Source organism: Lepidochelys olivacea, assembly GCF_965140295.1.
Source record: "Lepidochelys olivacea isolate rLepOli2 genome assembly, chromosome: 4".
Taxonomy (NCBI): Eukaryota; Metazoa; Chordata; order Testudines; family Cheloniidae; genus Lepidochelys; species Lepidochelys olivacea.
Window position 1 is genome coordinate 79,421,487 of NC_140414.1, and position 8,393 is coordinate 79,429,879.

Here is an 8,393-nt window from a genome sequence, read left to right on the forward strand (position 1 = left end):
AAGTGGAGTCCATTAATAAGAGCTTACATGTCATTTTACCATATGGAAAGTCTTAGTCATCATCAAGGAATATATGAAAGGAGAAACAGTTTTGCAGTTGGATAGTTTCCTTGTTTTAGCTTTGTCACACAGATGATCCAAGCTGTAGAATGCAAATGTAAGTCTTGCAATGAAAAGTGTTTTTGCAATAACTGTGTTGTTTAGGACATTCTCTGATTATAGAAGGGCCAGATTAACCCATGGTATAAAAGGCCAGCACAAAGCCCTCTATCGTGCTTGGCTCACATGGGGCTGCACGGGGAGACTGGCCAGCTGAGTGGCTGGGAGAACTGGTCTCTGCAAGGTCAGAAAGGAAAGGTCCATTTTGTGATGGCTTGGAGGTGGGGAACTGTTGATGCATACACATAAAGATCTAATGGTTTCAGTGCCCCATACAACTGGCCAAAAGGGGCTGCTGTGTGGGTGCCCCTAACCCTGGCTATGGAATGAATTTTACCTCCCTAGCCTCCTCACACCGCATTCATAAAGAGTCCAAACACGCAAGCTTTGTGTGGGCAACGTAAAATTTCTGCACAACAGAATAAAATGCAAATCACAGAAGGTGAGAAAAAGAATTTTCTTAAACAACAGAATGAACAAACAAAAAAGCACCTCCCAATGAATTACTCATTTTCTTTAATGTGGTTATTGCATAAGTGATCTTTACAGGATTATGAAATAAATTCTGACCACAATGTGTGGGCATGTATACATTTGCCTGACTTAGGGTCTTATATGGCAAAACTTGACTTATGGTCAGTAGTTCTTTTGGCTGCAATAATCTACTCACATGCATTAGGGGTTGTAAGGATCAAACTCTCAGATTTATAATCAGAAATGAAACAGGTTGCTCCAGAAAAACTTATTTGAACAAGTTTTTGAACCATATTAGCTTGTTCACCCTTCCTTTTAATTAAAATCTAATTTCTGGGGATCTGATTTTTTTATATATATTTAAAGGTAAGTTAAACGTCTGCTATGAAAACATTTTAAAAAAAGAGTATAGTTGTATCCATTTTCAAAACCGGACTATTTAAATAATGAATGATGTTCACTTCCTCAGAATGTGTAAACGTCCTAACTTAGAGTTAAACTGTCAACAGCTGAAAGACAATACCATTGACATGTACCTGGCACTAGTTACTCAGGTTTATTTTTTCCTGGAAAGCTGTTTGGGGCGACAGAGTGGCGTCCGGGTTTCCCAGGTTGTTGTGCTGACAAACTGCAGCGGTGGTAAAGGCACGGAGTCTGACAAAATCTCATTAATCATTTTAAATTAAATCCAACATTCCGCTCCAACACTGCCAAGAAGAAAGCTAAACTTTTACAAATGAACATTCCCTCTGAAAAGATTTGATATCCTGTCCTTGTTGCTCTCTAAATAAATATATTTCACACACACACGAACTAATATTATTTCTAACCTTAAAAAAACAACTTTGGGGCTGATTGTCAGACATGCTGAGCTCCTTCGGGTCCTGCTGATTTTAAATGGAGCTATGAGTGTGCAGCATCCCATCTGAAAAGCAGACCCTGTTTGTTTAGTTACTATTTCCCCAGAATCTCAGGAATAAAAACTTTGAAAAAACCTGTTAAGCAAATACGGAAATTTACTTTTTTTAAAAAAATGGAAAAACTTCCACATGAGGATAGGAAATTTTCTTTGTAATGGTTTTATATCCCATCTATTCTTTTTAGTTTGAAGGAGTAAGAAAGGAAAATTACAAACCAATTAACAGTGCTGGCAAACTCTGTAAAATGATGTAGTAACAGAAATGTGTACATTTCAAATACAGTAAAGACATTTTTTCCACAACTAATGTTAGCTGAAATCTATTATGCTTTTACTCATGCATATTTTATACTAATAAAATATATCTTAAATATATCAAAAGATTTAGATTTATTTTAGTTGCTAAAATCGCTATTGTAGGATTGTAGGTAGATCATACAGTTTTGTATATTATTGCTCTTTAAACCAAAATGAAACCATAGCATGCCTATGGGAGATGCAGGAAATCCTTCAAGTCTGTCCTTTGTCCATTTTAATAGTGCTTTTGAGATTAGAGCGAAAGATTTTACAACGGCAGAAAGCTAGTCGTCAACCTTAATGCTTATTAGTTTTGATACTTATTTGAAATATGTTAAAAGAAAAAAAATAAAAACCTTTACTTTGATTTTCAACAGTAATTCAATAGAAGGGAAGTAAATCTGATTTTTTAAAACACTTACAGCTGTGTAATTGTGTGCCTTTTCTAAATGAAAATAGCGCATCAGTGTTGCCAAGGATTGAAAATGGTTTCAGATTTGCTTCTTATAATGTAGTTCACTTTACAAAACGGAGTGGATTCCACAGTGACAAGCTTGGACACAAAAAAAACCCCACCATTATGAAAAGAACAATTCTTGCTGACAAATTAAATAAATAGTGTATATAAATCTATTGTGCATACATTAGAGAATGGAGCTAGTGATGCTGATTTGGACATTTCATGCTTCTAAATACTTATTCTCAAATTGTTTACAATTTTCTCAATGATTTTCAGTGTGGGCCAATATGGTTTTATAATTGGTCTCATCTGAAAGGTGATTTTTATTTTAAAGTTTCAAGAAAATTGAACTGGTTTTGACTGGTAACTTCTATTCCCAACCTTAAAATAAACAGACCTATTTTATACTTAAAATATGTTTGTTTTTTTGTGTCATTATATCTCAGACAGCTTCATTTTATTTTAGAATGTCAAATTTGGCATAAATCTGTGATCTTCAGTGATGGATAGTAGCTATGCAAGTTTGTAACAAGTGGTTTTGGAAAAAAAACACCTTAGACATTAGAAGAGATTGAAGATGACATACTGAGCATGTGCAGTACATCAGATTCTTTAATGAAATAAGTACACAACATTCCACACTGACACACACACACACTAGTTTCATCTGGATGTATGCAGAACAGTTGTGCTTGTGTCACACTCAAGTATGGCTGAAGCCACCATGGTGAAAGATTTAAAATGTGGTCTCTCAGAGTATGTTTTATAGGGCTTTGACCTGGGTGTTGCTCTGAATCCCCTCCCCCCAGCCCATACACTAGAACTGTCACTCAAATTTAGTGGTGCTTTCAACCTGGTCTAGCTGGCAGAGCTGGGCATATGAATTAAAGAGAGGGTTACTCACCCTGTGCGGTAACTGAGGTTCTTTAAGATGTGTGTCCCTATGGGCGCTCCACTCTAGGTGCTGCGGCACCCCCTGCACCTGGGAACAGAGATCTTCACCAACTGTGCCTGATGGACTTCACATGCGCACCTCCCCTCTCCCGCGCTGTGTGCGGGATGTGTATATAGGACTGTATAATCCGACTGCCCCCAGTTCCTTCTCTGCCGCAGAGCTTATGTTTTTGGCTTCAAAGCAGAGGGGAAGAGGGTGGAGAGCGGAGCACCCATAGCGGGACACATCTTGAAAAACCTCAGTTACTGCACAGGGTGAAAAGAAAAGGAGTACTTGTGGCACCTTAGAGACTAACCAATTTATTTGTGCATGAGCTACAGCTCACTTCACGGCTGTTACTCTGAAACCTGCACAGGGTGAGTTACTCTCTCTTCTTTGAGTGATGTCGCTGTGGGTGCTCCACTGTAGGTGGCTATAAAGCAGTGCTCCTAGTTGGAAGGATGGGCTTTGGAATGACATGTACTGCCAACGATAGGACAGCATGTCCAAGGAGAGTGTGCATAATAGTGTAGTGCTGGGTGAAAGTGTCGATGCCCACGTGGCAGCCTTACAAAGGTCATAAATGGGGACATTATTAAGAAAGGCAATTGAGGTAGGCAACGATCATGTGGAATGCGTTCTGACTGAGATAGAAGGTTGTCTATCATGGAGTTCGTAAGATAAACATATACACTGTGAGATTCATTTAGAGAGGCATTGTTTCGATATAGTAGTGCCTCTGGATCTTTCGGTGGTGGAGAGGAATAAGTGTGGCAATTTCCAGAAGGGTTTAGTCCTGTCCAAGTAGAAGGGTAATGCGCACCTCATGTCTAGGGTGTGTAGAGCTGCCTCCTGTTGATTACTGTGTGGCTTCAGAAAGAAGCAAAAGGAGGTGTGTTGGTTGGTTGAGATGAAAAGATGTTGGGACCTTAGATAAGAATCTTGGGCATGGTAGTGTAACTTTGCCTTTATAATACACTGTGTATGGTGGATATACCAGGAGGGCCATGATTTCGCCCACTCATCGAGCAGAAGTGATGGTGACAAGAAAGGCCGTTTTCATTGATAGGTAGATGTAAGAACAGGTTGCCATTGGTTCAAAGGAGGCCTAGTCAGAGAATGTAGGACCAGGCTTGGGTCAGGTCTTGTATATGGGGATAGAGATTTTGAATACCCCTCAAGAAGTGCTTCATGAATGGGTGTGTGAAGATGGAGTGACCATCAATGGGTGAGTGAAAAGTAGTGATTGTCACCAAGTGTACCCTAATTAGAGCTATTGGCCAATCCTGACTGTTTGAGGTGTAGAATGTAGTCAAAAATAAGTGGCAAAAGGGCCACTGCATCAACCTGGTGTGAGGTGCATCAGCAGTGAAATCTAGTCCATGTGAATGTAAGTGCCTTTGGTCGAGTCACTCCTGTTATTGTAAAGTATCTTTTTGACTGTGTCTGAGCAGGTTATTTCCGGGCCCTAGAACCATGGAGGAGCCAAGCTTTGAGATGAAGCATCTGTGGATTGGGACGGAGAATGCATCCTATGTCCTGTGAGAGGAGTCAGCGTTAGGTGGAGAGAGATCAGTCAGCATACCATCATGCATAGAAGATAAGTATACCAGACCTGTTGGCAGGTGAGGAGGAAAAATGTAAAGTTGCGGGAGCCTCCTCTTCCTCCTGTTCTTTCTTCTCAGTTGGCACTGGTGGCAGTTCGACTTCCTGAGGGTGAGACACTAATGGAGAAGGGAGAGGTGTAGGTCTCTGGCTTTGCTTTCTGGGAGGATCCTGAATTGTGCCCTGTACTTGGCCCAAGGGTCCCCCTATGGCCAGTTTGGTGGGAGTGGCACATGTGGCTGCATCCATGGTGGTCCCTGCCAGGATTGGGGGCCCACAGGTAGTCTCCATATAGTGAGGATAAGATGGTGCAATTTGTCCAGTAGGGAACAATGGAACTCTGTCCTCCTCCTCACTGGGGAAGGGAGATGCCATCCTCAGTGGAGAGAGGGAGAAATGTCATGAGTCTGGAGAGGTGGGTAGAAGTGCGGAGACCTCCGATTGAAGAAGCAGAGACTCTGGAGTGTCACATACCAGCAGGTCTTTAGGGTATCTGAAGTCTCGTAGAAGTGGAAGGAGCATCACTGATGCCGTTGTAACACACAGTGGGGAGGGAAGAGTTTATGTCCCTGAAATTTCAGAAGATGGTGCTGAAGACTTGGCTGGTGCCGAAGATTTCTATGTCAATGAGTCGGTCATTGCTGGTGACTTGGTCAGTGCCGATGATTCTGATGGTGCTGAGGTCTTACTCTCAGTCAACGGCTTCATCGGTGCCGTAACTCCTGCAAATGGGCTGCCTTGGTGCCCAGAGCTGGGGAACGGTGCTGAGAGCTGAAGGTTTGTGCAGATAGGATCTTGAGACTATTTATTTGAGCCAGTATACTTAAATGAACCCCAGAACTATGTCCCCTGTTGGATGAGGTTGAAGCCACTGACCTAGCCAGAGATGTTCTGGTGGGCTGCGCCTCAGAGTGTGAGGAGGAGGAAGCCCATTTCTTGTCATTTGCACGATCACAAGATGACTCTCTCTTCACAGGGCATGTGGGGGAGGCAGCAGACGACCTGGCAGAAAGTGAGCGTATCTTTGGGAAAGAATCTGGGCCCGAGCCTGATGCTGGACGTAGCATTTTCTCCATGAGGAGAAGTTTCAGTCTAATGCCCTGTCATTTCTGGCTCTAGGTTTCAGGCTGAGGCAGTGAGAACACTTTTGTGAAATGTGTGCCTCTCCCAGATATACACTGCAGGTGGCCATCTGTTATTGAGAAGGTGGACCTGCATGAAACGCACCTCTTAAACCCAGGAGAGCCAGGCATAAGGGTGAAGGGAAAAGGCTTCCCAGTTGGGAAGGACAGGAAGTGGGAAAAATGGAAACCTAAGCTATGAGAAGAACTGCAAAGTTAAAACAAAAACATTGGTTTTAAATAGAAGGAGAAGAAAAGGGGGGGGGGGAAAACTAACTACACTATCAGGTAAGGCACTGTCTATGAGGGAATAGGAGAAGCAGGCTCTGCTAGCGGATTCCGTCCCAGATGAAAGGCACTAGAGAAGGAATTGGGAGCGGTTAGACCACACAATGCTATATACATACTGCGTGCAACGTGCGAGAGAGAAGGTGTGCATACATGGTCCGACAAGCACTGCTGGTGAAGATCTCCAATTCCAGGCACAGGGGGTGTTGCCAACCTCCAGTGGAGCACCCATAGAGACATCACTCGAAGAAGCAGCCTGGGTTATTTGCAGTGAAGATGAAGACTAAATCTGGTGCTGCTAGTCCTCCAATCCCTCCCACAATTCCTCCTGTATACCCTGAAAGACAGACAAGTTCTCCTACAATTCATGGGGAAAAGAACTATAGAGTGACTTACTGCATCACAAAGAACCATTGGAGATGCCCCCAGAAATCCTAGTGCTACTCATTGTGGAGTCACAGGACCAGGGAAGACACACGGTGGGTTCCACAAAACTCATATTCAGCTGCCACCTAACTCTGTAGGTGCTTAAACTCAGTGCTTAAGTTTCTGTAGTAAAAGTTCCCAAAGCACCTATGTTCCTACCACTAGCCATCTGATTCTAGGCCTGCCAGCTCTCAGATGAGTGTGCTACCCCTTGGGCAATGGGATATTCTGATGTGGGACTCCTTCAGTTTCTCCTGTTGAAGTTGTTCCACTTTTTAAATAACTGAGTGATTATTAATTTGACCTGAGAATTAAAATAACTCTCTAGCCCAGGGGTTAGGGCACTCACCTGAGAGGTAGCAGATCTCTGTTCAAAGCCCTTTGCTTCATTAGGCAGAAGGGGGACTTGACCCAGGGAGCTCTCACATCTGGTGTGAGTACCCTAGCCACTGGGGTAAAGGTTATAAGAGAAGTCCTCCACGTCCCCAGTTTTATGAAGTTAGGCAGCCTCTGAGCTCACCTACCAGATCAGGCCTACATGGCTCAGACAGTGGAACACCTATCTTTCCCCAGTTCGTGGATCACTAGCAGCAATAGGCATCTCCCTGCAGCCCAGACTTAGACACCTACATCCCAGAGAGGAGAAGGGCGTAAGACACTCCCTTCTCACCAGCATCTCCCAGAGGCTAGCTTAGGTGGCACTGTGCTTGTGTGCTGATTTTGTGGATTGCAGTGTTGTTCCGGTGATTTTCTAGGTGCCTAATTTCGTTTTTTTGCATCCAGGCCACTGTAACTTGAGGTTTCTTAGTAGAGTTAGGATTAACCTGTCATTGCTGCGTCTGCTCTTAGGTTTTCTGAAAGAGGATGTGCTAATAGACCTGGCATACAGACAAAAGTAGTCATGTGGAACAGAGCAGTACTGTGGAACTCAGGTCGAAAGACCATCTGCAATACCAGTGGTTCTTGTCCTCTCTGGTGTAGGCTGCACAAGTACAACTGGAGTGAGGACTTGTTTTGAGGTACTGTACTTGAACCACACCTGCAATATCTGGGTGCATTTTTGTATGTGGATGAGAGATATATTAGAAATACTATAGGCACTAAATACTGCATTTACCAATAGCAGAACTCTCTTTACTTCAGTTTAAATAGCCCGTATGCAGCTTGATAGCACCTAAAGAAAGTGGCACTGTGGTTAAGGCAGTTGACTAGACCTCAGGAGATCTGAGTTCAATTCCTAGCTCTATCATGGGCTTCCTGTGTGACCTCATATGTAAAATGGAAATAAAAATACTTACAAATCTCACAGTGGACCCCAGGATAAAATCATTAAATGACTAACACAGATACTGCAGTGATGTGGCTGTACATGCATCTAAATACACATCATCAGGAAAGAAAATTAAGGAATAAGTAAACCTCGTGCATAATATAGAGAAATGTGTATTGAGAGTTACTTGGCTAACAGCCACACAGCTCCCCATTCATTGTAATAGAAGCTGCAAAGCTAAAAGTACCCTTTAAATTGTAAGTTAGTACATAACTGAAACTATGTTCCTGAGTCTAGAACCTGCCTACATGACCACTAGACGAGGAAAAAGGTGCTTTTAAAAACTGTGTTAGCTAATATATCACCTCATGTTGGCACAGTTTAACAACTTCAGAATTGTGTTCATTGGCTGTGTTTATCCCAAATTCTCCATCAATGGA